At 46.0% G+C, this 23,554-nt stretch overlaps 1 protein-coding gene across 2 annotated transcripts in view; it reads left to right on the top strand.

The window, feature by feature from the left end:
* Positions 1-1,638: 1,638 nt before the first annotated feature.
* LOC134441000 (spectrin beta chain, non-erythrocytic 1-like) overlaps positions 1,639-23,554 on the top strand; it is a 143,904-nt gene continuing 121,988 nt past the window's right edge. For both annotated transcript variants that reach the window (XM_063191190.1, XM_063191189.1), the window contains exon 1: positions 1,639-1,753. The gene's annotated coding sequence lies outside the window, so the exon portion shown is untranslated. The remainder of the gene's footprint in view (positions 1,754-23,554) is intronic.

Below are 23,554 nucleotides of genomic sequence, written 5' to 3'. Positions count from 1 at the left end.
TTTTGAGTACCTGGAATAGTTCTTGCAGATTCCAACCTTTTCAACAGGTTCTCAGCTTCATGATGGTACATCTCTGTTGTGGCAAACTGGCAATGGATGTTCTTGAGAGAGATGCACCATCATGAAGCTGAGAACCTGTTGAAGAGGTTTGAATCTGCAAGAACTATTCCAGGTACTCAAAAACTACACAGCTTCTGCCCATTGTCAATGGACATTAGGCCATTTTCCGCATTCAGAGAAGTTGAAAGAGTGAGCTCAGTAAAGGAATGTGGTATACCTTGCTACTAAAAAGGCACACCAAGTATGATTGAAATCCGGATCGGTCGGGTCCCAAAGCGTCTGATTTCACGTGAAATGACCCCCCCTACGACACCCCTGGATGCTGTGTCATATAGGTTGAAAAAAATAATCGAATAAATGTCTGTAACTAACTATGCTTTTCAGAATGGATTCAGCCATTAAGAGCAAGAAGTACTTTACCAACTCCTTTTTGTCTCTGTATAGTTAGCCCTGTACTAGTTCTGGCTTACTGTACACCACTTCCTAACACAGTAGGTGCCAGGCTCCTGGCAGCTGTAAACAACAACAATGACAACAGCGACAACAACAATGACAACAACAACAACAACAACACTATGTATTTACTGTAGGCCTAGTACAATATCACAACTAGCCTATACAATTGTGATGACAGAAATACACATTCTCATACGCATACACATTCTCATTTGTATAGAGGCTGCAAGAAGGCAACAGTTGTCTGGGATTCACAGGAGAAAGTACACACACACACACACACACACACACACACACACACACACACACACACACACACACACACACACACACACACACACACACACACACACACACACACACACACACACACACTAAAAATAGTCCTCAGTTAGATTAGCCAGGAGGCGATCGTAACATAACCTAATTTCATAACATCAGGGGCGCATACTACAAAGCTGGTTCAGGATAAGTTAAGAGGTAAATCATAGAAGAGCTGGAGTCCTCATTTTATTGAGAAAAGCTCTTGCATTATATGATTCACCTCTTAGCTGAACCTTACTTTATCCTGTACCAGCTCTGTAGTATAGGCCCCAGAACTAGTCAATGTGTGTGATATAGGCAACATTTTAGTATATTGAGCTGTCATTCATCACCAAGTGTTTTTCCAGGTTTTTAAAATGCTGAAAAATCTATAGAACCTTAACAATTCTGACTTCCCTAGACATTCAATAAATGTACATGCACTTTAATTTTCATTACTTGACTACATTGAATTGTACTTGCCTACAAAAAAAATCTGTACTTGAGTGTTATTTTCCAGTACAACACTGTTCTGCATCTTGCCCGAGCAGATGTCCTGTGCAATGCCTGATGTGCGCAGCGCGCATGAGTGTAGGTTGAAAAAATGACAAGCGCAGGCGAGCCAACTTTTCACATATCCCAGTCTGTCTTATATTCTACCCCATGGTCTGCATAATCATTTGAGTATAAACCATTTTAGCAGAGTGCTGCTTATGCTTTGTCAGTTCTGTTGAGCGCCGCATGGTATCAGGCCGGACTCTCCGCCCCTCTGTAAAATTGGGCTGCAGTTGCTGGTGCTGTCGTTGGTCGAAGTGCAGAGAGGGAGGGAGAGAATCGGTGCGGATTTCTGCAACGCGGTCCTCACACGCTCTAGTCCAGCCTCCGCCTTCAGTCGTGGTCTCTTTGCGGTGAAGATCGCGTTCTCCCTTTGCTGGTAAGTTCCACCAAAATATGTCAGCATCTTGTGTTTAGAACTTGGAACGGGATGGTTCAGCGGCGTAGTGACTGAAATAAGATGAAGATTCACTGAGCGACCCAGCAGCAGCAGTCGCAGCGTTTACCTTCTTGCCTGCGTTCGTCGCCGCATCATCTTGGGTCTTACAGCTTACCAACAAAAGTGAAATGGGCAGGGAAACTCACCGGTTATCACATTTTGTCGCCGTAGTGAAGCCAAACTAAGGCTCTCGGGTCGCTATGTTGGTTCAGGTGTTTGTGTTTCTTTTGGCTCTAACTGGATAGGACCTGCAGTGTTGAGCCCCAGCCAGCACGAATCTTGCCCTTTTCCTCCCGTCTTGATACGCCATGGCAACATGGACGTTTATAGACCAGGTACGGGATAACGGTACAGTGTAGCACGTTGCGATACAGGCGTGGTCCACTACAGTAAAGTAACATTTGGGTCTGATTGTAATCCCAGCTCTCAAGTGCTTTGTGTGACCGCTGTGCTGTGCAGGTGCCTCGCAGTGCGCATTCCAGGCTGTTTCCTTCAGGTAGGCTAAAGGAAAATATCGACAGAAGGCACTAGAGCTTTCCCAGATAGCATATCCCTAACCTTAATTATGTAATCAAATAAGCGCATGCACTGTCATCGGCCCTCGTCCTGCTGCGCGGCCCACGGAACTCCGGTCTGCAGTTATGATGATGATGATGATGATGATGATGATTTGTAATAAGTCGGTGGGTGCGAGCGAGGTGGTTAGTTACAGTCATTTTCAACTTTCATAATTTGTCTTAGTTGATATAAGACATTTTTTACTTAGTTGAGTCTCAGAATCCTGACGCAAGGTGTGTATGTGTGTCAGCTGAGTGTTCGTGGTGAAGTTCAGGTTCATCTCCGGTATCACCGCAGGGGCGCGTTAATGCTTACAGTACAAGTCAGTCAACCACCGACCGGGTGACAGCGTTACATCAGCCGAGTGAGTCCGTATATGGGCTCTGATTTTAGCCTAGGCCTACCTGTTCTATAGCTAATTGGAATTCCGTAGTGTGTATTTTGTCCAGTCATTCCCTCAATAACACCCCCCACCCCCGCCCTCAACTCAGCTGATGAGGGCTGGGCTGCTCCTCCGTGTGTGAGTGGTGCATGTACGTGAGTGGCCCACCCCTTATTGTTGTGGAGAGAGGAGACTGCACGGGGACAGGGGGCCAGGGCCTGTGTTGTTGACCACAGCAATTAGCCCATAAAAGGGGGAGAGGCCAGAGCCAGAGCCAGAGCGCACTCCTAATTATTTCCCCAGAGAAACTCAGCTGGTTAGTCACCCTGTATACGACAAAAAAGGCTGTTCTGCACAAATCTGCATGCGGCTGGTGAGTCTGTCTGTTGTTGTGTTTGGGCTGTGTCGCAGTAGCAGGAGAGAGAGACCGCTCCTGAGGAGAGGAGAGGTCTTGTGTTGCTGCAGCATGGGCCCTGTGTGGCAGGTGATGTCTATTTTCAGGAATGAGGCCAGGCAAGAGAGAGAGAGAGAAAAAGAAAGAACTTGTTTCCAGTGTCCTTCCTCCACTCTTGCCTGGCCCTGTAGGCCTACTGAGTGAGGACACTGTTGTTAGTGTCTTGTTATTTCTGGGTTTTTTTCTGTGATTCTTTGACATGTGAAATGTGTTCAACCTCTGTCAAACAAACTGACTCCCACCAACATACCACAGGGATGCCTTTGGGCAATGTAATGGTAACTGATAGTCACAGACAAACATGCTTAACTAAGCACACGGAACAAAGAGGGATGTCAAGTCAAGTCAAGTCAGCTTTTATTGTCACTTTCTTCATATGCACAAGTTATACAAGGAAAGGAAGGATGTGACGTTTTAGTTGAATGTCTGGGTATGTAAGTAAAAAAGAACAAACTGGTGAAAAGGAGGAAAGGCCCCAGACTCTGACTCCAATGTAGTAGCTGTATGGAGTCCAGGCCCCTGCATGGTGCAGAGGTGATCAATCACTTGCCACGTCTGCCAAAGTAAAGCCCAAAGCCCCAGCCACTTTGTTCCCATGTGGAAGTGGAGTGGAGTGGAGTGGAGTGGAGATGAGATGCATCCCATTAAGTACAGCTCCGGCCCGGGTACAGTAGGTGGTAAAGTACAGTAAAGTACTGTATATGGAGCTGCTGCTGGAGGAAGCTGACTCAGAAGAGAGATGCACTCTCGTCTCTCGCCTCTAGGCCTAGCCTGGGCCTGGGCCCTGACCATACTTCCCATGACGAGGCAGAAAATTGCCTGCCTGAGTTCGTTTAAATCAGGGATGGGAAACATTTTTCATTCGAGGTGCCAGTACAAATTGTATTAAGTCCTCCAAGGGACATTCTATGAACACAAACCCGGATTTCCCCCGGCACTGTAGGTCTACATTGAAGGAGGCCACCTCTACAACAGAACCCATCTTTACTATGTCCCCTGAGAATAAATGGCCCTCGAGACATAGGTTCCCCATCCCTGGTTTAAGTCAAGGTGGCTATCTTCTGAAATTCAAATCTCCCCCCAAATCTGAGTCAACGAAATGTGACCGGGTCCAACGGCTAGATGGGCCGGTCGTGTTAACCAGGCTATCCGTACATAGCAGGTAATACAGTGTATACATGCCAGGTGAATCCCTTCATGCAGGATGCCCCTCCTTCCTCCCCCTTTGTGAGGGACAGATTCCTAAAATAATTTTTGCCCTGTGGCCCTTTATCCCTTGTCCACACCAGAGCGTGTGCTCTGATGGCACCTCAGATGATGTCATCCTAGGCTTGAGTTTGTGAATGGGCCTTGCGTTTTATTAGCCAGGGAAATCCCATGTTGCTTTGCACAACCGTTCCGGTCTGAGGCCACATGGGCACATGGATACCAGACAGATGCCAGTGCCAAAGCTCTAGCCTGAGGTAGGGAGGGGTGGAAATATGATGACATGTTCTACTTTTCAAATGGAAGCTTGAAGTTTGTTTGGATACAACTGAAATGATTGGCTATGGGTTATGTATACGCCAAATGAGCCACTCGTTAGCAATAAATGACCACAGGCGGTCGTAAGTCACAGTTTCAGCTTCCCTACGTGAAATTAGCGGTCCCCATACTAAATCTCACTTGTGATACAGCCTGGCTATAGCCAACCAAGCATTTCATACTCATAGTTTGGAAATGTGTTGTCTTATATTCAGTATGTGGTGTGTCTTTAGTGTGTCATGATTTAATATGAGGGGGTGGAGCGTGAAGCGTGGGTGGGAGTTTGCTGTGAAGATGTATAGCAAAGTGGAACAGTGCGACAGAAACAGCATGGTCCTCCTGTCCTGTGCTATACAGCAGAGGCTTGCTAAATATAGGGCGCTGCGTTCTGTGTTCTCTCTCTCCAGACCAACACGTCTTGTATCGTTTCAACTTCAATTCATATTGCTTTGTACTCCTCATTATCAGCCTCCACAGTGCTCCACTTCGTGCTTTTGGGTGTCTTTGTCTGCACACTTGTTGAATTGAGTTCAATCTTCATGTCCTTCACTTGTGGAGATCTTGTCATTCATTTCCTTCTTGTTTTTCTTTACTTTTAATTGCAATGTCGCACATGTTCTTACAGTTAGTGTGGTATTCTCTCTCTCTCTCTCTCTCTCTCTCTCTCTCTCTCTCTCTCTCTCTCTCTCTCTCTCTCTCTCTCTCTCTCTCTCTCTCTCTCTCTCTCAGGTGTCCTCTCCTATGATGAACAGTGAAAATGTCTGCCATTTATTCTGCCTGTGCATATAAGCAGTCTGCCCACGAGACACAGTAATTCAGAGGAGATGTCAACATTGCTGCTTTTATACCTGCTGAGCCTGACTGCAGTCTAAGCTATTGCTCCTGATGTTTTGCAGAAAGTGGGTCTGGTGTATGATGAGTTGGAGCATGCCAGGATTTCCACCGCTCCTCCTTGCTCATGTAGCTAATCCTTTTGGTGGGACAGGCCTTATCACTGGTTTGACAGAAAGTTTACGTTTGACTTTGTTGACCAAGAGATGCATGTTACTGTTCTTTAGCTGGGATCTATCTGTTTCTTTAGATGTTTCTGTGGGACGATTATTGGTTTGGATCTGTGCAGAAACAGATGGTGCTAAAGCCTTTGAAACTAGCAGAATGTTAGGACTTGAACTTATATTGGCATCATGGCATCAAGGTTTATTTGTGTGTTTGGAAGTCAGAGGCGTGCTCAGTCCCTTTAGACAAGAAGGCCCAACTGCCGCTACGCATGGGCAATTTTAAAGACCTTAATGGACACGTCATAATAATAAAGACATTTTTAACTATACTTTGAGTGCCTTGGTGAAGAAAAGGTTTTTTTCTCTTTTCAAGTAACTTATGTGAGTGTCTAAGGGTGTGTATCTTATTACCGTTTTAAAACTTCGACAGTAGACTCTGAATGTCTCCTCTTTGCCGTTTTCTTTTTCTCCTTTTTCTTTTGCAGCAGACTTTTAAAAAAAACGCCACCGTGACCTTCTGTGGGATTAGTATAATTCAATTTTCATATGGCTGAAGGCGTGTCTGCTGCTGACTGCATTAACATAGCTGGAATGCCCCCGCAGTTCATGAACTCCATGTTTTGTTTTGGGTGATGATGAGGTGGAAGAGGAGGTGGATGATGATTAGGTGGAGGAGGAAGATGAGGAGGAGGAGAAGGAGAAGGAGGAGGAGAGGGAAGAAAGTGATGATGAGGGCTGAATGATCTAAATGATATAGATGTGCAAATGTATAAAGACAAATTGGGCACCAAATGCGTCTTTTGTACCGGGGCCAAAAGAAGATGAGGCCGTCAGTGTCATGTCACGTCAGCAAATCTACTGTCCAAGAACCTTCTGGTCTGAAGTGCTGTTCAGAGCTTGCCTGCTCCCACGATGCATTGCTGTGCCCGTCTTTGACTTTAGGGGCAGGCTGAAACCTTAATGCATTGAGCTGCAAAGATGTGGGGATCCTCTGTAATCCACTTCCCAAAGCCATTTTATCTCCATCCACTTTTTTATTTTATTTTATTTGGGGGGGGGTTCTCTCCTTTATTTTTAGTTTTATACGACAGGAGGACAGTGAAGGTGGTGACAGGAAATGAGTTAGGGGAGAGAGCCGGGGAAGGGTCGGCAAAGGACCCGAGTCGGAAAAGATCCCGGTTATGCCGTGTAGTAGACGAGTGCCCTACCGTTAGCGCCAAGGTAGGGCCCTCCATCCGCCTCTTGCTTCTAAGTGCTGCAGTGGAATTCTGCATGCCAAGTGAATACAGTGCTGTGTCTGAAAGCATCAGGGTAAGTCCAGAACTTAAGGCAATTAGTTCCCTGCAAAAAGAGATGCGTTCCCTCACTGTCTACATCTGCAATGCTATTAGTGGAACACAAACTTGGACTTTGTGTCATCTAATAAAACCTCATCATTTGGCAACAACCTCTACTAATCCAAAAGAACATCGTTAGACATCGGCTGAGCAACGGTGACGCAACGTCAATATTTGCAAATCATTATCATCATGACTCTGTGAATGAATGTGTTCATTATGTTGTCAGTGCTATGTCTCCTGATACCTTATTCCCATGCCCAATAGGAATGAAACCATCTTCCCGGTGTCCCCCATCCTCCTCCTCCTCCTCCTCCTCCTCCTCCTCCTGCTACAGAACATGCCAGTAATGCCTGGGGTTGTATTTCAGGGTTTGGAGCAGAGGTCATTGCTGCTTGTGTTGTTTTAATAATTGGGCCTTAGCGCTGTGTGCAGCTTTGGCATGTGATGTGATGTGATATGGTATGGTGGTGGTGTGCTCACTGCTGAGGGGGAAGGCTTGTCGTCGTCTCTGCTCCAAAAAAGAAATGACAGAGAGCCGTCCTGTCGACTGCCATGCCATGACATCACCTTCTGTTTGGTCCTTCGCTTGGTGTCTTTGCTGCTCTCCGTGTATCGCGTCGACTCGTGCCTTAGCTCAATGGCTAGATGAGTAATACTGTGAGTAATAGAAAATAAGAGGTGTGTGTGCGTGCGTGTGTGTGTGTGTGTGTGTGTGTGCATATCTTGGACTGTACAAGTGCAAACACCCACTCCATTCCACCCACCTACTCTCACTCATATGAAGTGTGAATGTTATCATAATGAGCTGTGTGCGTGCGCTTGTGTGTGTGCATGCACGTTTATAATAAAAACTCCTGAACAAATGTAATGACAGCCTTCACCTACACCCTGAGGTCGTCTGAGGGGTGTGTGTTTCATGTTCTAAAGGTGGTAGAGTTGTATTTAAAGTAATTTGTCGGCCATAATGGCAACACAAGCATTAGGTTGTTTCATTATCTGTGACAATAGCTGCTGTTCTGCTTCAGTGCCTCCAAGTCTGTGTGTGCGTGTGCGTGTGCGTGTGCGTGTGCGTGTGCATGCATATATGTCTGTATAATAGCTTGTCTGTCAGGGCTATATTTATAAGTTCCCAGTGGTGGTGTTTGGCTAGGGCTGGACATGGGGCAGCAAGATGTGTACTGGGGGTATTAAGGAGCTTTAGCTGTGGGGTATTCTTCCCTCGCTCCCATAAATATACACCTCGCAATGCATGCTGGGAAGGAATAGGGGTCACAGGGAAAGGCCTGCGTGGTATTGTCCTTCAGTGTCAACTACACTAAGTCCTCTACTCTGAGCACAAAAGTGCAGACGCCAGGACTGTCATCTGCTTTGGGGTTTCGAGTTCTTCCAGGCAGACCCCAATAAAACATTAGATTGATGACATTGCAATGATTTATCGTGATGACTAAAACTACTGCCTGAACAATTTTCTGAATTAAAGGTTTTTTTCTTTTTCATTTGTCATATTTTTTTTAAACATAATTTTTTCAATTTTATTTATTCATGCCCCATGCTGGCTCATCGTAGTGAATTGGGTTTCAGCTGTTTTTTATTTTATTTTGTGTTGGTGTTTGTGTGAACTTTAAGAGACTCTGTGCCCAAGACAGATTTTGATCTAGAGGAGACAATCAAGGCTCATCCTATTCTATCCATCCTTTAATGAGATAGTAATTTGCCATCACGTTTGTTTTCAGTTTTACTTCACGTCTGTTGCTTCTGAGTCCTCTGCTAGCACCTGGAACTCATGCATAATGTTCGTAACTGTAGCTGAAGGCAGTACAGGGCAGTAGTTTACAGCTGTCTCTTTGGCAAAGTGGATTTGCAGCCTGGTGTTGGCCGACAAGGTCCTGTGCACCATCGTAGGCTACCCGTTCGAGACCTCATCAATTCGATTGTGTACAGTTGTACAGTTTTGCAACTAAGGCTGGGGGTGCCAAATCATTGATGTTCACTAATGCCTGCTCTGCAACATGTAGGTTGATCAATCACTGATTTCCACTGTTCTCTTGCCAGTGCACTGATCAACATAACTCCCTCTAAATACACTCAGGAACGAGTTGTACCTTCCGTCTCATTAGGTTTAGAGATGATCTTCAAAGACCTGCACGAAAATGAAATGTGCAAACAGGATAATATCCCCATGGAGTGCTCCTGGGAGTGTTCTGTTGCCATGGCGAACCTTCTAATTGAGGTGAGACTCCGGGCAAGCTGACCGCAGCACTCTTGCACATTTACCCCCATCTCAAAAGGAACAGGTGGTCCCTTCTCAAAAGAACACAGGGTTTGATTGTGTAAATACAAAACTTCCTCTATCGGATCCGGTTAGTGAAGAACTGATGGAGAGTGGGTAGATGTAGTTGTTGGTGCAGTAGGTAGTGGACTGTGGACGTTGATGGCTGCGGGTGGGGGTGGGGATTGAATTGAAATATAGGTCATGTGTTGCTTTGCATGGCGTGAGATAGACGGAGGATTGGAGTTGGCCACAGCTCTCTTCCCTCAGTGGGCTCACTCACCATTGACCATCAGGGCAACAACACTGACCTGTGTTTCCGTTCCCTATATAGCCACATGCTAGCTATCTGCTGGTGCTCTGTGTGTATTGACGTCCACAAACTAATAGAAACATCTAATTGGATCTGCTTCTGTGTCAGTCTAACAGTAATGATCTCAATTGAGTTGACGTGATGACATATCAGTCTGTGCATTTTTCTTGGGGTTTCCCCCACAGATCATCAGCGGATTGTTTGGATTTCAATTGGGCTTATCTTTTGTTTACGACGTTGCAGACTATTTTTATACAATGGGAATCCTTGTGACTGAGTCTCTGGGAACCATAGTCATGCATTTGTCCTGACTGTTTAGCCATGTTTTTCTCTCAGCGATTATTTTGGGCCTGCTTGAGTCGGATGTTTATTAAGTTTGCTTGTTTTGCGTGCTGGTAAAAAAACTAAAGACTGTTAATATTGGTATTGGAGTGACACAAAGCCATTCGAAACCTCTTCTATGCCATCTATGGGAAAAGATATGAAGAATTTGGCTCTTAGGGAGACGGATTATCCGGACCATTGATTATATAGGACAGTGTAGTCATTGTGACAGATCAGCATCAGACATCTTAAATGTATGTAAGAGCCATGCATCACAAGCAAATACATTAGTAAATATGTGGTGGCGCAAATCTTTTAAAGTGCATTTTAATCCCCTTCTTCTCTCGTACTTGTTCACTTTGGCATGAAAACAGCCCAGCTGGTCAGTTAGTCTGGTGGGCAAAACCAGCCCAAGTAGCACTACCGACTAATCGGCCGGTCCAATTTGTTTGACAGAACCACCCACCCACCTCCTCAAATAAAACCACCCAAAGACTTGTCAGTCATCTGTGCCACCTCGCGCTATGGAGCCAGAGCTAATGGCATGCCAAGCGTGCCTGGGGAAGGGAGTGCTAGCCTGATTGTCATCGACGTTCAAATCTCTTCGAGACTTGGTCTGACTAAGAGCATAACAATGAACATTTCCCAAACGGCATGGCTGACCCGTCTCCCTTGGTTTGCTTATGGTTGTTTGCTCACCAACAAAGTGGGAGGAGTTCCCATATTTTCGGGAACTCAGAAAGTACCATTGCTCTTGACCTGACTAGTTGCAACGCTGAAAGTGTTGCATCACTAGGAGGGCACAGCCTGTGGAAGAGAGTGCATCACCAACAATGCCGCACTTTACCCACCGTCACGCCAGCCAAACTTCACTGCACTTCACGTCAGTAATGGCGAGAAGATGGCTCCCTGTGTCTGTTGCTGGCTCCCCACCGTCTGTCTCTTTATGCCGATCAGCAAATAACCACAGATGAGGGGGAGATGGTGAAGGATGATATGGAGATGCCTCTTGCTTTGATGTTGCTTGCTACAGTACTGTACTGTAAATGCTTCTTCTCCTGGGTGGCCTGGTATGACTGTGTGAAAACTGGCGCCGTGTGAAGTAGAGGTGGAGGAGGAGGTGAAGGGGAAGGGTGGTAGGAGGCAAGGGGGACGAGGAGGAGGAGGAGGAGGAGGAGGAGGAGGAGGAGGAGGAGGATGATGGAGGGGGGGGTGGAGGTGGAAGACAAGGATGGAGGGGGTATAGGAGGTGGAGGAAAAGCGTGGAGGTGAAGGGTGGTAGAGTAGGTGGAGGAAGTTAAGCAGAAGGTTGGTAGGAGGAGGAGGAGAGGGTGGAGGTAAGGGGAAGAGGAGGGGGTGGAGGGTGGTGCGGTACTGGTGGAGGGGATGGAGGAGAAGGGTGGTAGAGGAGGTGTGGGAGGTTGGAGTGGGTGGAGAAGGTGAGGGGTAGTAAGGGTGGAGGGGTGGCAGAAGGTGGAGAGGGTGGTGGAGGAGGAGAAGGTGGAGGGGTGGCAGGAGGTGTAGAGGGTGGTGATGTAAAGGTGGTGATGTAAAGGTGGTGGTGTTGGGTGGTGTGGTGACAGATATCGGATCTGCTCTGGTTTGTTTGTGTGCCCTTGTTATGTCCTTTCAGTGTAGCCGTCCCTATCTTCGCACTGTCATCTGCTTCTCTGACCATCCTGCTGCAGCTGTCCCCTCTCTCCCTCTCCCTCTCTCGCTCGCTCGCTCTCTCTCTCTCTCTCCCTCTCTCGCTCGCTCGCTCTCTCTCTCTCGCTCCCTCTCGCTCCCTCTCTGTCCTCTCTCTCTCGCTCTCTCTCTCTCTCTCTCTCTCTCGCTCCCTCCCTCTCCCTCCCTCTCTGTCCCCCACTTTCTCTCTCTCTCTCCCTCTCGTCTGTCTGTCCGTCCATCCGCTTGTCTGCCCGTCGCTCCGCCCGTCGTCTGAGAGCATTAGCCGATAATGACTTAGCCCTCAGATGCGTATGGTATGGGAGTGATGTCACTCATAAAGCTGATGTGTCTGCCAACTCACAAGTGCCAGCTTTCACTTTTACCCATTCTTCTCTTCTCTTCTCTTCTCTTCTCTTCTCTTCTCTTCTCTTCTCTTCTCTTCTCTTCTCTTCTCTTCTCTTCTCTTCTCTTCTCTTCTCTTCTCTTCTCTTCTCTTCTCTTCTCTTCTCCCCTCCTCTCTACATCTCTCCCCTCCTGCCCTCCTCCCCTCCTCTCCTTCTCGCTTTCCTCTCACCCTTTACAGACTTCTGCTTCTTGTCCTCTGTTAATTCTACACCTTCTCCATTTACAGTACACGTCTCCTCCTTTTACATCTACTGTATCTATCTCTACATCTAGCTTATCCTGTCCTCCCTGTAGTGGAAACTATGGGGTGGCAAAGCTAGTGCTGTCTTGAAGGAGGAGTGTGTGTGAGTGTGTGTGAGTGGAGCTGAGGTTCAGGGTTCTTAAGGTGTGTTCGTGTGCGTGTGCGTGTGTTTGTGCGTGGCAGGTTGCAGGAGGGTGTTTTCATTTCCCAGAGAGGTCAGCTGGGTTATGTAGTCCCAGGAATCAGTGGAAGTGAACCAACAACGGTTCTTCCCATTTCGTAGCCTGATTATCATCGACTTCCAAATCTCTTCGAGACTTGCTCTGCCCAAGACCATGACTACTAACATTCTCAAATGGCTGGTTGACCTACCTCCCTTGGTTTGCTACTGGTCAAGGGCAGAAAAGGCTGAGCCAAACATTTCTCAGTCCCAATAGAACGTCTCTGCTTTAACCACGTCACTGCTTTGAACACGCCTCTACCCAGGTAGATTGGTTCCCGACAAAGTGGGGAACTCTAATCTGCCTGAACAAGCAGTTTTCCTGAGCTACTGGAGCAGAGCCGAAGGTGTTGCATCACTGCGAGGGCGGAGCCTGGGTACCCAATTGTGGACCCTAGGCAAAATATAGACATGGGGCTCTCTTGAACTACTTTCGCTGGTATTTGGGTGGTTGACGTGACGCCTTGTTTTTTCGTAACGTTGGTTAAAAACCTACAAAACTGTTATTTTTCCTTTTAAAAAACAAATGTCAATGAAAGAAGATGTGGTCCATTATGTTTCATATTTTATCTTAGATGAGAAGAAACATTTTTGTTAAGATTTACGTAAAGGTTTATATGTCAAATATCCTGCGGTGTGACTGTAACATTAATGAAACCGGGAATATAATATATATATAAATTAACCAACAACATTTTGAATAATGTATGAAGCATTTGGCACGATTGCATAAATATTAACTTTATATTAAGACATGTGAATGTGAAAAAAACTCAAGATAGTAATATTAACTAAAAGTTCAATTTCGTCCTGTGGGGTGACATGTATGTCAATGTTTGTGAATGGGCTGCTGCAAGGCCAACCACAAGGCTTAAAGACAGGCTCCTAACCAGTCAGTACCTCAGTTTTCAGAGAGTGGTGTGGAAGTTTAAGGTGACTATTAACCTCTTAATATGTCTTCATATTGCAATGTTTCTGTCACGCAATGCTTAGGTTCATTTTATGGTGTCCTGTGGTGTGACTGCTCTTATAGAAGGTTTTTTTTTATATAAATGAAAACGCATATTAAGATTAAACACAATATCATTATCTAGTTAGCATGAGCTCAGAGGTCAGTCATGTATACACAAAAGGATTAAAATGGCCATAATGCAGTGAATTTCCTGTGGTGTGACTTCATTTTCCAGCGGTGTGACATGCCTATGCAATGTGTTGATGCAGGACACATTTTCCCAAAAATGGCAAAAATTAGGCGAAATTCCATGGACCACTAAGTGCTTTATTTTTTTCTATTTTTTTCCAATTTTTTCCCTACATTTTTGTCAGGAATTGGAATAACTTTTTTTTTTAATTGTGTTACGCCCTTAAACGTCAACCACCCATTTACTAAGATGGGGATGACTGTGTTGGGCGGGGGCCCCTACAATGGACAAATTTGGTGGGGCCCTAGGCCACGGCCTAGACTGCTATTGGGAAAACCGGCTCTGGAGTGAACAAGCATACAAGCAGGCAGGCGATGGAGAGTGAGCGGCTGTATGTAGCTGTGTGTTTTGTGCAGCATGCGGCTGAAGGGGGACAGCAAGATAAAATGGCATTCATACCCTCAGGAAGCTTCTTCATTGCCTTCTGTCTTTCTGTCATCTCTTTCTGTCACTTTCTCTCAGTCTCTTTTTCTTTGTATTCCTTTCAATCCCCGCCCTTCCCTCTCTCTATCTTCCCCTGCCTCTCATCCTCTATCGCACTGTTTCCCTAAGCCTTTTTGTCATACCATGAGTAGTACCCCCGATGTGTAGTCATGCTCTGTATCCAAATGTGACTGTGCTCCATACATTTGTTCACGTTTTCCACATATCCTGTGCAGTGTGTTTGCGAAGTGCGTAACCCTAGTGGTACACATACCCCTGGTTGGGATCCACCGCCCTATCAGCTAACAGAGTATTTGGGCACATCCTGAACAGTGACGTGCCCTGCTGTGTTACTGCTCCCCCTCCACCTCTCTGTGGGTGCCTTCCAATATGAGACCTTGCATCCTCCACTTGTGCTTGTGGCCTCGTACCAGGAAGTAATATGTCGTGATGACATCACTGACAACAGCAAGCATAGTTCAATATCTTGCAAAAGCTCAATTGTAAAGTCATTTTCTCATTTGCAAACTGGAAGGTGAATGAAGAATAGACCACCAAAAGTTGTTGTGGCTAGGCTGACGGCAGGGAAACTTGTTTTCTCCACGGAGGAGGGGCCAGGAGGCGGGGCGAGGCCACAAGCACAAGTGGAGGACACAAGGTTGCATATTGGAACGCACCCTCTATTAGCCTGCAGGCTCTTTGGGCCCATTCTGAACAGTGACGTGTCCTGCTGTGTTATCGCTCCCCCTCCCTCCACCTCTCTGTATCTCTGGCACGAGTCTCTGCCCTCTGAGTTCTGAGTGCCACAGCACAGTGTCTCATCTCTCTCAGCCACACAGCTGTGCACACTGTACTGAACTCAGAGGGCAGAGACTCGTGCACACTGTGCTGTGCTGCTGACTGGGTCCTGTTTGGGATACCCATGCTTGCCCTCCAGGCAGCAATCCAGCCACCACCAGTGCCGGATTAATGCATAGGCTAGAACCTAGCTGCTAGATACTTTATGGCTGCAGCCTAGGGCCCCCCCACTTACCAGGGGGCCCCCGATTGACCAAAGGAGAGGAAAACATTTTTGCTTAATTGCAGATGTATCTCTAATACTTTTCTCCACAGTCAGCGGACATGTTATCCTTCCTAGGTTGGATTAAGACACTGTTTATGTAATTCTGTCAGAAATTTTGCTTCGTATGGGGGCCTAATACAACCTGTTGCCTAGGGGCCCCGGGTCATCTTAATCCGTCTCTTGCCACCACCTACCGTCCCATCTACCGTCCCACGTTCCCACTGTCCGACCAGCGTGTGACCTCCTCGTAGCTATGTAAATACACGCCACGTTGGGAGCCCTCTCTTACTGCCAGTGTTTGGACAACCGGATATTAAACTGTTTGGCTTGGGATGGCTTCAGATCCCTCTTGCTTTAGACGGGGCGGCAGGATGTTTCTTTAATTCTGTAATCTCTTTGTTTTTCCTGCCTGCCCGTCGGCCTGGCAGGAGTCTGATGTGGTCAGGCAGGGGCCAGTTCGGGTGTAGCCTAGCCAGTCACCATGTATGCATTCCACTATGCACACTCCCGTCCTCCGCTTGTGCTTGTGGCCTTGCCCTGCCTCCTGGCTGAAAACAAAGTTTCCCAGCTGTCAGCCTAGCCACAACTTTTGGGGGTCTGTTTTTCATTCACTGTCCCAATTGCAAATGAGAAAATGACATTAGAATTGTGCTTTTGCAATATATTGAATTAATTTTCTGTCGTCAGTGACATCATGAGGTCACAAGCAGGCAAGTGAGCAAGGGAGGATGGAAGTCCGCATATTGGAATCCACCCCACGTGTCTTCTTTACCCCCTTCTACCCAGTGCTTTATTTTCGCTTGAGAATTTTGTTTAGTTCAGTGGTTCTTAATGGGTTTTTTTTTTAACAAACGCCCCCTGGGCCGCATCATAAGCCTCCCAACTCCCCATTGACCTCATCATAAGCCTGACAATGCCCCCCTTTAAAAAATAAAATGTACTAATGCTTTCCAATGGGAACTAAGCACTACCCCATCTCAGCTGACTCCTTCTCAACCTCCCCCTGGAACTCAATGTTAAGAAGCACTAAGCTTAGTTGAGTTAGTCCGATGCCAGAGCATGGCAGAGTTCATCTATGAAAAACAGTAGGATGCATGGCAGTTACATTTTTAGGTTAGATGCAGACAGCTGGGATGACTGTGAACTACTGTGGAGAAAAAATGTGAGGCAACCAAAAAAAATCTTCCACAGCCCACCAGAGGGTCCCGACCCAGTCTTTGAAAAACAGTGGGCTAGACTGTACTCAGTGTGATGCTCTACATGGATCTTCTTAATCTGTGATGTGTCTGTTTTCATTTTGATTATATTGTGCAGTCTTCCTTCCCTCTCAGTGACTGAAGGCCAGTATTATATCAGCAGGCAGGTGGGAGCTATCAGTGCAACTGTAGCCTACTCATGACCTGCACCATGTTCAGCAAAGCATCAGTCTGATTAGAGACGCACAGTACCATCTCACACACACACATACACTCACCATTTTCTTTAGAAAAAGACCAGTACTAAGTTAACTATACAGAGATGGCACAGTTGGTAAGAAAACATGTAGTGCTGTTTGTAGTGTTGAAGACCACTGATGCTAAAAGTGAAGTGAAAACTGAAGACCGAAATGCTAATTCTGTCCTGTCCACCTGCTCTGCAGACATTGTCAGTATGTCCGTTACACACAGCGACGTGGTGCTAAGTGAATGGTTTTCACAAGCTTCTCATATGAACCCACTCACCCCAAAGCCATGGCCAAGAAGGCATAGAGCTCCTCTCTCATTGCTTTACAAGCACTAGGTTCTACACTGACTGACAATGAGAGGAAGCCTGTGGAAGCCAAAGGAAGCTGTGTGTTCCCAAAGCCTGAACTGAAGTGGCGGAGAGAGTTGATCCGGGATAAATCAACTGAGTGTGAGACTTGTGGTGTGCTGAAGGCCAGAGGTTCCCAACCTTTTTCTTAAGGAACCCATATTGATAACATTTTTTTTCCCCCAACAGTCATTTTTGGTGAGCCCTCCATAGCGTGCTGTATGAAAGGCGTTCACGTCACAAATGCTCATTCCTTGTGATAACTGACTGGAATTATTTCTTCATCTATTTAAATAGATGTGTAATGTGGACCTTGAATTTTGTTGTTTTTGTCACAGGTATGAATGAAATGCCTTCTCATTGGCTTCTTTTACATGACGTTTTTGATTCCAAATTAACTCCATTTAATTTTGAATTCCTCGTAATAGTTAGCCGCTAGTGGAGCCTGGCAGGGTTGCTTTAACAAGCTGCTCTGGTGTGTTTACGAGGGAAAGTGAGGCGGCTTTAAGATGCTTTGCTGCCATATGGCTCAGCAAGCACTACAGTAAGCTGATGCAACCCACCTTTATGAGCACTAGGGATGTAAATCACAGCTTCCAAGAAGATACGATTCGATATTGATTACTTAAGGCAGCGATTTGATTATTTTCAATCCTTAAGTATGCCCCTCGATACGATTCAAGTTGTTTCCAATTTCCGATTCGATATCGATTACTTAAGGCAGCTGTTCGATTATTTTCGATACTTAAGAATGCTCCACGATAGGATACGATTCGATTCGATTTTATTTTTTCCAATGACTTTCCCACTTCTAATATGCTGCACAAATAACAGCTAGGGTATTGGGCAGGGGGCCATAGATTCGATTATGTTCGGTACTTAAGAATGCCCCATGGTACGATACGATTCGATTCGATCGTTGGCTGTAGGATGGATGCATTGACATATCGATTATTATTTACACGCCTAGCACCAGCGGAGAATATTACTAATGCAACAGTAAGTTTTTATTTAGTATATGCCACTGTTTCAGAAGCAAAGTTACAAAATGCTGTGTTATAATACAGAGTAAATGAAATGCAATTTTAAGTGTATGGCCAAATAGAAATGTATTGAACTCGGAACACCACTTGAAAATGTACTTCAGCAAAACTCTGAATGTTTTCTTGTACAAGATACTTTATGCCTTTGTACTGATTGTTCCTGAGGTGTAAGATAAGCTCCTGGTTTGAGATTCACCATAGGGATAATGAACAGACCACTTCCAGATGATCTTAAATTATGAACAGATGGTAAAACATCCTAAGACGTCAGATAAAGATGTGTGGCTGGGAAATGGATCATGTACAGAAGAGCTTTGAAAATGAGCAGAATAATCTTGAAATCATTTTTTAAGCTTACTGGGCCTGGACTTACTGTACAAAAGGGCAGGAATGGGAAAGCTTGTGTGTGCCTTAGCATTATGAATGATAATGCTAAAAACTCAGAATGGTCTAAATGGCAAAACACAAGAACACACTTTGTAAAACACTGAGAATATCACTGATAAGTTTCTGCAAACTTCAATAAAGTAAGCAAGCAGGCTACATCTAGAATGGCTCCTGATGGAAAACTTTGCACGAAACGTTTGCAGAATCAAAGTCTGCTTGTCAGCTGTCTCAAGCAGCCTCACGCTACTCATCAACATCAAAACAGAAATGCAGTATGCTGGAAGGTAGCAGATTTCGAAACAGAAAAAAAGACTTAAAGAAAACTCTCATGTGTCCTCATGTGTTTTTTCTCTTGGCCTCTCATCAGTATGCTCTGGAATGGCATGTACTAATCTTGACAGTAGGTCTATGAGTGGGAGTGTCCCCACAGTAAGTCAAGGCACATATGCTGCAAGCATGTTGAGGTTGTTGGCAAAGTCCCAACAAGACAATTGCCACTTTCAGTCTCACATGCCAATAAACTTTCTCTGTCTCAATCTCTTGCGCACTCTCTCTCTGTCTTGCTCTCTCTTTCTTTCTCTCTGTCTCTTGCTCTCTTGCTCTCTCTATCTCTCTCTCTCTCACACACCCACACATATACAGCTTAGGGGTGTGGCCAGGTCTGTTGACATGGCAACGCATCTGGATGTGGTTAGGCAGGGCTTTGATTGGGGTTGGTTGGCGGTCATCATATGCAACCTTGCATGCCTGCTGATGCATATGTGCTGTTGTTGTTGATGTTTACTTCCTTGCTCTATACTTCAGTACCTGAAATAGTTGTTGCATTGAAATAACATGACACTAGGTGGTAACAGCCTGGCTAATGTGGAGACCAGTGGATGAGATGGAAGTTAAAGGGGTATGCCACTATTTTGGGGCTTATTACAGTTAAAATCGTTGGCTGGGGTTCATAAAGGTGGTAAAGTGTCTTATTTTTCATGTTAAGCGTTGTCTTGCTTTAAGACAAGTTAAAAGAGGGAATATGTCGCTAAGCTAGTGAAAGTCAATGTATCCGTGTAGCATTGTAGCATGCTACATGGATACATTGACTTTCACTAGCTTAGCGACATATTCCCTCTTTTAACTTGTCTTAAAGCAAGACAACGCTTAACATGAAAAATAAGACACTTTACCACCTTTATAAACCCTGCCCAACGATTTTAACTGTAATAAGCCCCAAAATAGTGGCATACCCCTTTAAGGTTTTCTGAAGGAGTACTTGCACCATGTATCCACTAGGGGGCATAATGAGGTGTAGTGTAGTAGGCCTCCAGCCAGCTGAGCTCCACTCTGCTCATGGGAGAGTTTCTGCTTCAGTTCCTTAGCTAGCTGGCCTGCTGAAAGACCTGCAGAGGTTACATGGGGTCCATGCCCTTATCGACACTCCCATTCTTTCCTTGTCTTTGTGACCTTGTGATGACATTGCAAGACATAATTGACGGTGGAAGTTTAGCTCAGTATCTTGCAAAAGAGCATCACAATTCAAAGGTCTTTTTCTCATTTGCAATTGGGATGTCCCTCAAAAGTTGTTGTGCCTTGATTGACTGCAGGGAAATGTAGTAATTGTTTTCTCCACGGAGGCAAGGTGTCATTGAAACGTGAGGACAGGACACAAGCCCAAGTCGAGGATGGGAGTTTGGATAATGGAATGCACCAATGCTTACTTTTTACATTCAGAATTAGACCCAATTAAATCTGACTGGATCTGATGGCATGTGCTGTCCTCATGCACTGGAGGTGGCAATAAGGAATAGCACTACTACTGCAACAGTGGCTGAAGTGGTTGGTTGATTTGTTGAGTTGGTTGAGTGGTTGATTTAGGGGGACACGAGAGTTCAAACCCTGTGTGCGTGTGTGCGCGTGCGCATGTGTGTGTGCTTGTACTTTGTGTTTATATCTGTATGTGTGTAAGAGTGGAAGGGGGAGCCCAGGTGAGGGAGGGGGTGTATGTGATGTGTGTTGAGACTTTTCTATACATGAGTGCTTGTGTGTGAATGCCAGACAGACAAGCTCCTCATTTCGCCTCTGACAGAGGAACAGTGGTCTTTCCTGTATGGCCTGCCTCTCTTACGCTCGCGCTCTCTCTCTCTCTCTCCCTCTCCCTCTCCCTTTCCCTCTCTCTCTCTCTCTCTCTCTCTCTCTCTCTCTCTCTCTCTCTCTCTCTCTCTCTCTCTCTCTGATCATCATCCAGTCGAGCCTTGGCATGGCCTCCGTTTCTGTCCCCTACTCCTCTTCCTATTCTGAGTCTTCTTTTGTCCAGTGAGGCCACTCCTGGGCCTCCATTGGCTCCCGATTGGGACATCACAGGGCAGCAGTCTGTGAGTGAGCTAGAGAGCAAAAGCAAGCAAGCGAGAGAGAGAGAGAGCTATAGAGAGAGAGCAAGTGAGAGAGAGCGAGTGAGAGTGAGCGAATAAGAGAGACCGACGCTGTTTTCTAGCCAGCTAGGGCCACTTAGCTGAGTCTCAGCTATTGTGGCAACATGAGCTGAACGTCGACCTGAGCTACCAAGCCATTGCAACTCACTACAATAGCGCCCCCTAGAGGTTAGAGTTAGGGATTGAGTTTTGGTGCTCTGTTGTTAACAGAGCAGGCCAGCAGGCCACAAAGAGGTGTCCCGTTATGGAGGCCAAAGGGAGCAGTTCCAACTACACTACAGAGGAGAGGAGGGGAGAGGAGAGGAGAGGGGAAGAGGATGGGAGAGGAGAGGGGGGGAGAGGAGAGGAGAGGAGAGGAGAGGGCAGAGGAGACAGGGATAGAGGAGGGGAGGTGAGAGGGGAATAGAGGAGAAGAGAGGAGAGGAGAGGGGAGAGGAGACGGGGATAGAGGAGGGGAGGGGAGAGGAGAGAAGGATTGAGGAGAGGATAGGTGAATAGAGGAGAGAGAAATAGATGAAAGGAGAGGGGGGAGAGGAGAGGAGAGGATAAGAGAGGGGAATAGAGGAGAGGGAGAGGAGAGGAGAGGGAGAGGAGAGGAGAGGGCAGTGGAGACAGGGATAGAGGAGGGGAGGAGAGAGATGGGAATAGAGGATAGGAGAGGGAAAGAGAGGAGAGGGGAGAATAGTCGCTCATTGAGTGACTCAGTCAGTCACAGACTCCTGATCCAGACACCAGACAGACGGCAACACAGAATTCCTCCTGTTCACACACACACACACACACACACACACACACACACACACACACACACACACACACACACACACACAACCTTATGCTGAGAAAACTGTTGTAATGACTGGTGACTCCACTGCCCGGATAAGTCGGTGTATGTGTATGTTTGTTTCTGTGTATGTGTGTGTGTGTACGGGTGCACATGTGTGTACCATACATACGTACATGATTGTGTGTATGTGAAGGTATTGTGCGTGTGTGTCCTGTGGACCGAAGCAAATGTGTGGAAGTTTTAATCTGGACCATTTTGTTTTCACTCAGGGCCTTGTAACTCACAGTGGGGGAATTTCTGGATATTAATTGAATCAGCTGCTTAGCGAGATCAAAGACGGAGAAAGGATGAGGGATGTTAAAAAACACGCAGCACACTGTTCTGATCCAGGACAGTTCACCGCCTTCAAAATTAGAAAATGAACTCTTCCAAAGCCACCCTGTCTCTTCAGTTCAAGCTGTGCTCTGCAGAGTGCTCCCGCTAATTGGAATACAAGGCCTCCCACTAAGATGCCAGAAGAGGGGGTTTCTCTGTAGGCGCGGAGCCGTAATTAGCTGTTTGGTTAAGTTTGGTCTTTTGATCTTGAATTTATTTACTGAGCAGATTAGGTTCGTCTTGAAATGAAGGCAAGTGACAGCCATTGAGAGTGCGAGTTTTTGTGTTTCATGCGCTGAGACAGCCAGACAGACTCATGGTTTAAGCCGCATGTAACAAACCCATACACTGAGATGACAGTCATGTAACAAACACGTATATTGATTTGTAAGATAAGCCTTCAGATAGACTTTGTTGCTAGAGAAAAAAAATTATGACAAAAGACAGTACTTTTCTACACACTGAAAAAGTTTGGGAACCACTGCGTTAGAGATACACAAATACTGGGTTCTGATCAATTATGGTGATGCCTATAATATTGACTGAACCAAACTGTTCTATAACCTAGAACATTGACTGAATTGACATAGCAGTGAAACAAACACACACACACACACACACACACACACACACACACACACACACACACACACACAGATCCACACACACACACACACACACACACACACACACACACACACAGATCCACACATGCCACACACACTCCATCATGGTAGAGCATGTGTGCAGCCCATGCCATGCGTTCCAGTGCCATTGACAGGGGTGACTGGCCACAATGTGGAGTTGAGAAATCATCACACGAATCCAAGAATGTTGAAAGTGTCACTGAGGTTCCAATCACATTGGGCCCTGCTGTTTTGTGTTGCCTGGCAACAGTAGTGAATGCGTTACTTAGAGCAAAAGGAATCTGCTGAACTGAAGATGCCAATAACGCCAAAGTGGAGTAGAAGAAATGTTTGTGTGTGTAGCCTACATTATGTGAACGGCTACAGTATGAGGAAGTCAGGCGTGATGTGAATAGTGGAGTTGTTTCAAGAGAGGTTTCAACACAAGGCATGAATAGTGGAGCCTCAGTGGCGTGTCAAAGGGTGTTGAGAGAGTGAGAGAGGTTATCTAGCTGTTGCTTTTAAGGGTCAGAGATGCTGCTCATGTGGGTGTGTATGTGTGGGAGGCTGTTTTCCAAGCAAGATGGGAATCATTCAGATATGTGCGTGTGTGTGCATGTGTGTGCATGCATGTATGCGTGTGTGTGTGTGTGCGCGTGGGTGCATGTGTTTTTGACTGAACATTCAGGGATATGCGTTTATGGTTAATGCAGGCAGATGCATTGGGGCATTGTTACCACGCTAAACACAATGCACTCTTGTGGGGGCGTTAATCGCTAAATGAACATTCCGAGTGCGTAATCGCTGTCAGCAAAAAAGCACCAGAAAAATGTTCATCCATCCACACTTAGCTGTAAAATGTCGGATCTGGTATTGCCTACTCTGTATGTGTACTGCCTTAAGGTGAGAGGCAATGCAAGGAGTAGAAGTACAT

This window comes from Engraulis encrasicolus, chromosome 24, assembly GCF_034702125.1.
Source record: "Engraulis encrasicolus isolate BLACKSEA-1 chromosome 24, IST_EnEncr_1.0, whole genome shotgun sequence".
Lineage (NCBI taxonomy): Eukaryota > Metazoa > Chordata > Actinopteri > Clupeiformes > Engraulidae > Engraulis > Engraulis encrasicolus.
The sequence above is the reverse complement of the archived record's forward strand: the minus strand, read 5'-3'. Positions and strand labels throughout refer to the sequence as shown.